General features: G+C 39.0%; 1 pseudogene across 1 annotated transcript; it reads left to right on the forward strand.

The window, feature by feature from the left end:
* The first annotated feature begins 7,001 nt into the window (after window positions 1-7,001).
* LOC306646794 (focal adhesion kinase 1-like) lies at window positions 7,002-10,259 on the forward strand (annotated as a pseudogene). Its single transcript has one exon. The product of its transcript is annotated as a focal adhesion kinase 1-like (transcript).
* Window positions 10,260-10,460: the final 201 nt, after the last annotated feature.

The following is a 10,460-nucleotide window of genomic DNA, read 5'->3' on the forward strand; positions in this document are numbered from 1 at the left end:
TCCACACATTGTTTTTGATTGAAATTGATGTGAATATCCAATTTTTACATATTGGCTAATTTTAGTAGTAAGAGAATTATGGAAGCATTAATTGCATGTGTGTGTAAGTCAGAGAGAGAGAAGAAATGTGTTTGCTTATACCTTACTTTAGAAGAAAGGCATTATTTAAAACAGAATTTCAATATTGCTCATGTACTACAAGTAAACTAGAAAGTTCGAATGCCTGAAAATATGTAGGTTAGGTAAACAAAATTTATTTTTTTTTCCAAAATAGTGTGGTTCCTTCTTAAAAATCTCTGTCAATTCCATCTTTTCTGTTTTATGTTAATCATGCAATACAATGTATGACTTTTACTTATTTGAAGTTTCTGAAATTTGCTACATGACCTGTTTAGGATTTTTTAAGAATAATTTTAATGACTTTTAGTGACATTTAATAATGAGCTTGAAGATATAGTTTCTCACTGAGGATGTTGACATATATTATATTGTATTAACAATGCTCCAATATTTATTTCTGAATTGCAGAATACTATGTCATGTGAGGTTTATCATTTCAAGTTATGCCACATCAAAACTTTAGTGAATTCACTGGCCCTTTGATCAGGTGAAAACTGAGTAGACTTCCTATATCTGATGTTGTTTTGATGTTTCTATGAAATAAAAATCACAAAAAAGATGGGTTTTAATACATTCTCTTAATAGATAGAAAAAATGGCTTTATAAGACAATTAGTTCGTACCTCCATGCAGGATAATGAAACATCCTGAGAGAAGAAATAACACTAATTTTGCATAAGGAGTGAGGAACTTTTTCAATGCGGCAAAAGTGACTCTGAATTTAAGATGTGTTTTATTTTTGCTGTTAATTACCTTTCATTTTTAATTGAATCTTAATTTTTAAGCTACATAAACATCACAGATATTCTCCTTAATGACCAGTGTTGGGGCTTTATCTTTCTCACTTTTTATCTTACTTCATATCATCTTATAGAAATTTTATTTTAGTTTGATGTGTAGTTCATTTTTGTTCCTAATGAGAGTATAATATAATTTGTGAAAGTGTATAATGTATTTTGTTAGTTTGGGGGTAGTTCCTTAATTTAAAATTATGTATAAAAACATAGAAAAATAAATTTTAGAAATTCAGAATGACCTTTCAACATGTGTATATGTTACATAAACAAGTCAGCAATGAGTGCATTTTTCACCTCGTGTTTTTATTGCTGTGATGAGAATATAAAGAATCTTTTGTTCTGGTTATCTTGGAATACAGCATATTGTTAACAGTTATAGTCATTCTACTATGTTCTAGAACCATAGAACTTCTTTTCTTCCTAAGTATAGGAACCCCTCTCAATTTCACTTCTCAACTCCCGATAGATTGTTTTTCTTCCGTGAAGTATATGTTCAGTTCCTTAGCCGATTTATTGATGGGGTTAGTTATTTTAATGGTGTTAAGTTTTTGAGGTTCCTTATATATCCTTGCAGATGAATGCTCTTTCTGAGTTGCATGTAGTAAAGATTTTTTCAAATTCTGTAACCTCTCTCTTCATGTCATTGATTGTTTCCTTTGCTGAGAAGAAGTGTTTTAGTTTGATTCAATCCTATTTGTTTACTCTTGATTTTGTTTCTAAACCCAAATCTCCATATGGTGGAGATTTGGGCCTACTCATTCTTCTGTTAGGCACAGGTTCTCTGTTCAAGTGGACAAGTCCTTGATCCACTTTGAGTTTGTTACAGGGTGAGAGACAGAGGTAGAGTTTTATTTTGTTACACAAGGATTTGCAGTTTCCCCAGCATCTTTTTATTTGAAGAGGTTACTATGATGGAGTAACCAGATCAGGTTCCTGCTAAGAAGGTGTGAGTCACGGTGAGAAAATTAAGGCTTAAATAATCAGTAAAATTTTGAAGACAAAGACAAAGCATGAATTTAATATGCAGAGTGCCTGATGGGCCTCCTAGTCCTGATAGCAACTGAAACTGAACATTGGAAAAAGGCCCCAGTTCTTTATTTAACAGGGAGTACATCAAAGGCAGTATTAGGTTTCAGTGGGAGGAGTTTTCTTTCCATGCCTGTTTCCTGCTGTGGCAGGAGTCTTTCGGTAAACAGGTTGATTGGCATTTGGCAAGATATGCCCATGTCAGGAAGGCTATGCTTGAACTTGATGGTGAGCTAAGACAGTGTGCCACTTGAGTCAGTCATCCTCCAACTAGTGAGTTCCTACTGGGAGTTTCTAAACCAGGTTTTCCATCTTAGTGTTTCCAGCATCACTCAATTCTCTCAGCAGGATACCTTTTTTCTAATGTAGGTTTCTGATACCTTTATCTATTATGAGATAACTGTATTTAGTGGGTTTTTCTCTGTGACTTCCATTCTGTATCATTGGTTTACAGGTATTGTATTACATGTATTGTTTACATGGTATTTTAGTGCCAATATCATGCCACATTTTGTTAATATGGCTCTGTAGTATAATTTAAAGTCCATTATTGTGATGCCTCATAGATCATTTTTCTTGCTAAGAATTGCTATGTATATTTTGGTCTCATTTTTGCCAAATGAATGTTGTGATTGCTTTTTCTATTTCTTTGCAGAATGTCATTGGAATTTAAATAGAAATTGTATTAAATATGTGTAATGCTTTTGGCAGTATGGTCATTTTGATAATGTTAATTTTGCCTATCCAAGGGCTTAGGAAATCTTTCCATCTTTGAAGGTCTTCTTCAACTTCTTTTTGTAGTATTCTGTATTTTTCATTGTAGAGGTCTTTCACCTCTTTTGTTAGATCAATTCCAACATATTTTGTTTTGTTTTTGAAGGTATTGTGAATGGGATGTTTTCAAAATTTCTCTTTCACTGGATTCATCATCCAGTGATGAATACACTGATATACAGCAATACATTTAATTAGTGGATGTTAACTTTATATCCTGCTAATTTGCTGAATTTATTTATTAGTTTTAGAAATTTTCTGGTGGAAAATTTTGGATCTTCTAAATACAGAATCATGTCATTGACAAATAATGATAATTTGGGTTCTTCTTTTTCTCTTCCTATCCCTTTTATTTCTTTCTTTTGCTTTTTCTGGTTAGAATTTTAAGAACGATACTGAATAAATGTGGTGAATGTTGGGACTAATGACATGTTAACTAACTCAGGCCAACTCTTTACTCCCTGGCAAGTGAGCAAGATCAAGGCTCAAAGGCGGTTTCAAAGGTTAATGACGATAAATCGAACAATTAGGGATTGGTTAACAACAGTTCGATGAACGTGATCAGCTCGTGCTTGCCATATAGTCCTATGGGACTCTCACCTGCCTGAATCCTCTGTGCCTTGCTGACCTTTAAGCTAATTGGTTCCCACCTAGCCCCCCACCCTACATAAAAGCTGTGTGGTTTCCTCAATAAATTAATTCCTGCTGTGACTGGTCTCCTTAATGCCTCTGATTGTCCTCTGCCTGGAGGGCTGGGAGCAGGTGGTCAGTCGGCCCTACCTATCCCAGTCTGACCTTGTTGGGGAGTGTCCCCTTCCCTTGTCACTGGTTGAGAAGAGCAAGGGGAAGTGTGTGAATAGCTCATCCAGTAGAGCGCTCACCCATCGTGTGTACAGACCTGGGTTCGAGTCCCCGGTGTGCCCATGAGCTGAAGCTCTGAGAAGAGCAAGGGCCTGAAGACCCAGACAGGTGAATCAAGACATCTTTGTCTTGTTGCAGGTTTTGAAGGACTATTTAAAAATTTTTCTCATTTAAAATTATGTTTACCTAGAGTTTAGCATATATAGCTTTTATAATATTGAGGTACATTCCTGGTATCCCAGTTTTTCTAGTGTTTTGAGCAGAAAGGGACATAATATTTTGTTGAATAATTTTTCTGCATTTATTCAGATTATCATATGATTCTTGTCATTAAGTCAATTTTTGTAGAGAAACACATTTCTTGATTTCCATATGTTGAATTACATTTTTCATCCCTGGGATGAACCCCAACTGGTCACAGTGAGCTACCATTCTAGTATAGATTTTTATGTGATTTTGCAAAATTTTCTTGAGAATTTTTGCATCTGTTTGTGAGGAATGTTGGTCTGATGTTTTCTTTCCTTGAAGTGTCTTTGGTGTTGTTGTCAAGGTTACACTAGCTTCATAGAATGAGTTCAGAATGGTGCCCTACTTTTCTATTTCATGAAATAATTTGAAAAGTATTGGCATATTTTCTTCTTTGAAGGTCTTGTAGAACTCTGTTGAGAATGCATCTGGTACTGGGTTTTTCTTATTTGGTAGACTAACCTTGGTTGTGGACTTAACATAGTATATTACAATTTAAATAACTTGTGGAAGCAGTGTCTACAATAAGTTTGGCCTCTTTTTTCAGGTTTTGATTTTTGCATTTTAAAGATTTCATAGCTTTTTCTCCTTCCACACAATTTTTAATTTCTCCATGCAATAGATTTAGATATTTCCATAGTTATAAATCCTCCAGAAGAACAGAAAGACAGCAGGTATAACTTCCTTCTCAAGAATGTGAGGAAAGAAATGCCAAGTTTATTTCTTCATTTTCTGAGCCCTGTGAATCATGGAATATAGTCTGACAATTTCAGTGCTGCTGGGGCATCCTTTACATTAAACATTTCATTCAATTTTCTCAGGCAAATTCTGGAAGATGATTAGGTGCTTGGCAGTGAGAACTGACATGAAGTCTCTTTAAGTTAGTCTCTTGCTTGATCCAGAGTTCTGTGGGCCCATCGTTATTGCCAAATTGAATAGCAGAGCCAGGGCTCTGCAGGCATTCTCTTCCATCTCTTTAACACATGCCTTACCATTTTTGATCTATTGAACACTGAAAAAGTGATTGTAGCTTCTTTGTGGGTCATCACATGAATATGAAGAGTGATGGGATAAATGATTTAATCTTACACTGCAGCTTTATCAAATTACATTTCTAATGAAAGAATTATTGAGAGTCCATCCTCTTGATATAATGCTTATGAAATGAATGCAGTGAGTTTATGGATAAATGCAGAGAAAAAAAGGGATTCAACAAAGAACCCCTGGGAGGAAAGAACAGATATTCTGTCAGCAGGATGAATCACAGGATATATTTAAGGTTGAAAAGCTGAATTTTATAAAATTTGGAGCTAGAATTCCAGTTTTGATGATGTGATTATTCCTACACCAAGATGTGTGTGTTTTGTGAAAAATCAGAAGTCCACATTTCAGAAATAGGAGAATTGAAAACAGGAGAGTTTTGGTTCATAAACTCCTTGGTGACATTAGCTAGAACTTCAGGGTAAGGATGGTTTGTTGAGATAAACAAAGTGGACTTTTTTTTGGTGGAGTACTGTTGAATGGACCCAGGGATGTTTTACAATAGGATATATTCCCAATTCCCAGTCCTTTTAATTTTATTTTTTTATTTTGGGACAGTTTCACACTAGGTGTCTTAGAACTTCACTAAATTGCTGAGGCTTGTCTTAAACTTGGCATCTTCATGCCTCACACATCCAAGTTTTGACATGAATGCCTAGCCAAAGTGAGCTTTAGACAAACAGCTTATCTGTTTTCTTGCCTTTCTACAGATAATAAAGTAACACACACATTTGTTGTAAATGCAATAAAACTTTCAATTTCAAAAGAAATCAAATATTTCAAATCTAAAATCTAGGCATTGGTAAAAGGCAAAATGAAATTCAACATGTCACAATCTTATTGACATATTATTGTCACCAAAGAGTAAAAGAAAATGTCTGACATAAACAAGTTTAAAAGTTCTAAAAGTCCTCAGTTTGAATTGATATTGGTTGGAAGTTGCTGAAATATTTCTTAACTTAGAAACCTCTAAATGCTTATTCATTCATACACTGAAGGACAATGGAGGGCTGAGAAGACCCCCAAACTCCTGAAACTCCTTCAAAAAATCTGCCTGCGTTTCTCAGTCTTCTATCATTCTGCTCATGATGCATGAATTCAGACATGTAAGAAGCAGCATTAGAAACATCTCGAGTAGCATACACTAGTTACCATTTTTCTTTTAAAATCATATATTCCTGAAGGTTGTACTTAATTTACCTTAATTAACATTCAAATCTAAACTTTGTAATCATTCAGTGACTAGATAGAAAGTGTACTTGGAAAATATTTTCATCAAGATTACTATCAATTCTAAACATCATTAATCAAGATTTGGGTGATCAGAACAGCAAAAAATACTTTAGAAAATAAAGTATTTCTTGGGAAAGATAAAATAAGTTTCCAACAGATTATTGTAAACTGCTCTTCTTTGCTAAATAATTTTCAGTAAAATTACACTAAAAGACTTTGTTGTATTTGTAGATCCATCAGTAAATTTCACATATCCAAAATATATCTTGCTCTTTAAAAAATCACTACTTATGCAAAAATTGTTGTTTCAAGTTTTTTGTTAATTCTCAGTGATTTTGCATGAGTAAAGAATAAAGCTAAGAGATCAGTTGGGAGAAGGTGATCATTCTAAAGATTTTTATGAATTGAGGGGCAATGACTTTTACATAGGACAATATAAACTGTAGACTCATGTCTTATGGCTGTCAATAATAGTATCAATATTCCTAGCCATAAAAAAATAAATTTTTATTTTATTGCAGATTTATGTTTCTTCTAGTATTTTCCTTTCTCCTTTTACCTCTTGGATTTTTTTGTTTTTGATTTAATGAATCTACATCAAAAATGACTCTTTTGGAAAACTCTTACTTTAAATTCTATGTCCTTTCTCAGAGATACGCATTAGTAAAGAAGAACTCTAAAGCTAAGTGATGGGTGCGGCAGGCTCGGAAGGCATGGAGCATGCCTGTGGAGCCCATGATGACTCAGCACAGCCTGAGGGCGTGAGCCCATGGCCCTCCAGACAGCTGGTGGTGGGGCGTGCACATGGGAGGGAGCGAGGGCGCTGTTGCCTGCGCCACCCAGCCGCTGCCTGTGCTCAGCCTCGTGCTAGCAGGGGCTGCTTGCCTTGGACTGAAATGAAGGAGAAAAGAGGCACAAGCTGTGTTTCCAGATCATCTTTGGACATCTTCGAAGAGCTTTGCTGCCTTCTGAGCTAATAAGACTGATACCTAGCATCCAGCAAAATAATGGCAGCTGCATACCTTGACCCCAACTTGAATCACACACCACACTGAAGTGCTAAGACCCACTTGGGTCCTGGCATGGAACGTTCCCCTGGTGCCATGGAGAGAGTATTGAAGGTCTTTCATTATTTTGAAAGCAATAGTGAGCCAGACACCTGGGCCTGTATTATCAGGCACGGAAATGCTACTGATGTCAGGGGCATCATCCAGAAGATAGTGGACAGCCACAGAGTGAAGCACATGGCTTGCTACAGGTTCTGCCTCAGCCACCTGTGGTCAGAGGAGGTTCACTGGCTCCACGTGGACATGGGCGTCTCCAGCATGAGGGAGAAGTATGAGCTTGCCCACCAGCCAGAGGAGTGGAAATATGAATTGAGGATTTGTTATTTGCCAAAAGGATTTCTGAACCAGTTCTCTGAAGACAAGCCAACTCTGAATTTCTTCTACCAACAGGTGAAGAGTGACTACATGCTAGAGATAGCAGACCAAGTGGACCAGGAAATTGCTTTGAAGTTGGGTTGTCTAGAAATATGGCAATCATACTGGGAGATGTGTGGCAACGCACTGGAAAAAAAGTCTAACTATGAAGTGCTAGAAAAAGATGTTGGTTTAAAGCGATTTTTTGCTAAGAGTTTACTGGATTCTGTCAAGGCCAAAACTTTCATAAAACTGATCCAAGAAGCATTTAGACAATTTGCCAACCTTAACAGAGAAGAAAGTATTCTGAAATTCTTTGAGATCCTCTCTCCAGTGCACAGATTTGATAAAGAATGCTTCAAGTGTGCCCTTGGGTCAAGCTGGATTATTTCAGTGGAACTGGCAATCAGCCTGGAAGAAGGGATCAGTTACCTAACAGACAAGAGCTGCAATCCTACACATCTGGCCGACTTCAACCAAATGCAGACCATTCAGTATTCCAACAGTGAAGACAAAGACCAAAAAGGAATGCTGCAGCTCAAAATTGCAGGTGCCCCAGAGCCTCTGACAGTGACAGCCTCATTCCTAAGCATCGCGGAGAATATTTCAGACCTGATAGATGGGTACTGCAGGCTGTTGAGTGGAGCCATACAGTCCTTCATCATTAGACCTCAGAGTAAAGGTGAAAGAGCTTTGCCATCAATATCCAAGTTGGCCAACAGTGAGAAGCAAGGCATGTGAACACATACAGTGTTTGTGTCAGAGACAGACAATTATGCTGAGATAATTGATGAAGAAGATACACCATGCCCTCAACCAGGGACTATGAGATTCAAAGAGAAAGGATAGAACTGGGACACTGTATTGGAGAAGGCCAATTTGGAGATGTACATCAAGGCATATACATGAGTCCAGAGAATCCAGCTTTGGCAGTTGCAATTAAAACATGTAAAAACTGTACTTCAGACAGCGTCAGAGAGAAATTCCTTCAAGAAGCCTTAACAATGTGTCAGTTTGACCATCATCACATCGTGAAGTTGATTAGTGTCATCACAGAAAACCCCATGTGGATAATCATGGAACTGTGCACTCTGGGAGAGCTGAGGTCATTTTTGCAAGTAAGGAAATACAGCTTGGATGTAGCATCTCTGATCCTATATGCCTATCAGCTCAGTACTGCACTGGCGTATCTGGAGAGCAAAAGATTTGTACACAGGGGCATTGCTGCTTGGAATTTCCTGGTATCCTCAAATGATTGTGTAAAATTAGGAGACTTTGGATTATCCCAGTACATGGAAGATATTACTTGCTACAAAGCTTCCAAAGGAAAATTGCCTATTAAATGGATGGCTCCAGAGTCGATCAATTTTTGATGTTTTACCTCAGCTAGTGACATGTGGATGTTTGGCGTATGTATGTGGGAGATACAGATGCATGGTGTGAAGCCTTTTCAAGGAATGAAAAACAATGATGTGATCGGTTGAATTGAAAATTCAGAAAGATTACCAATGCCTTCAAATGGTCCTCCTACCCTCTACAGCCTTATGATGAAATGCTGGACCTATGACCCCAGCAGGTGGCTCAGTTTTACTGAATTTAAAGTGCATCTCAGCACGATCCTGGAGAAGAAGGCTCAACAGGAAGAACGGATGAGGATGGAGTCCAGAAGACAGGCCACCATGTCTTGGGACTCTGGAGGGTCTGACAAAACACCAGCCAAGCCCGGCAGACCTGGTTACCCAGTCCACACTCCAGTGAAGGATTTTACCCCAGCCCACAACACATGATGCAGAGCAATCATTATCAGGTCTCTGGTTACCCTGGCCCACACGGACTCACAACCATGGCTGGCAGCATCTACCCTGGCCCACTGTCTCTTGTGGACCAGTCAGAATCATGAAATCACAGGACCCAGGAGATACCCACGTGCCAACCCAATGTGGAGGACTCAGCGGCATTGGACCTGTGAGGAATGGGGCAGGTGTCGCCTGGTGATAGAAGAGTGGCTGATCCAGCAGCAGCAGGAAATGGAAGAAGATCAGCACTGGCTAGAGAAAGAGGAGAGGTTTCTGAAACCTGATGTGAGGCTCTCTCGAGGCAGTATTGACAGGGAGATGGGGAGTCTTCAGGGTCCGACTGGAAACCAACACATCTATCAGCCTGTGGGCAAACCAGATCCTGCAGCTCCATCAAAGAAACCTCCACACCTCAGAGCCCCTGGCCACCTGGGCAGTCTCACCAGCCTCAGCAGCTTTGGGGAAAGCTACAATGAGGGCATCAAGCCATGGAGGCTTCAATCCCAGGAAATCAGCCCCCCTCGCACTGCCAACCTGGACCTGTCCAATGACAAGGTGTATGAGAACGTGATGGGCCTGGTGAAAGCTGTTATCAAGATGTCCAGTAAAATCTAGCCAGCCCCACCTGAGGAGTACGTCCCTATGGTGAAGGAAGTTGGCTTGGTCCTGCGGACACTATTGGCTACTGTGGATGAGACTATTCCTGTCCTCCCCACCAGCATGCACTGAGAGATTGAGATGGTACAGAAGCTGCTCAACTACAACCTGGGGGAGCTCATCAGCAAGATGCGACTTGCCCAGCAGTGCACCATGACCAGCTTGCAGCAGGAGTACAAGAAGCAGATGCTGACTGCTGCCCACGCCCTCATGATAGATGCCAAGAACCTGCTGGATGCCATTTACCAGGCATGACTGAAGCTGCTGGGGAAGTTGAGGCCACACTGAGCCTCCCCTGGAAGCTGCTCATCAGCCTTCCACCAGCAACCAGAGCAGCCATGTCCTCTGGTGCCAGCTAGCACAGCAGCTTGAGCCCAGCAGCAGCTGGTTGAAAATCTCTCACATAAGTTTAACCACATCTTGACTTGGGTTAATTTTTGCCTTTTTTTTTTTTTTAAATCATGATGTTCAGAAAAGTCTGGGGTCCAA

This window comes from Sciurus vulgaris (assembly GCF_902686455.1).
Source record: "Sciurus vulgaris genome assembly, chromosome: 16".
NCBI classification, from domain to species: Eukaryota; Metazoa; Chordata; class Mammalia; order Rodentia; family Sciuridae; genus Sciurus; species Sciurus vulgaris.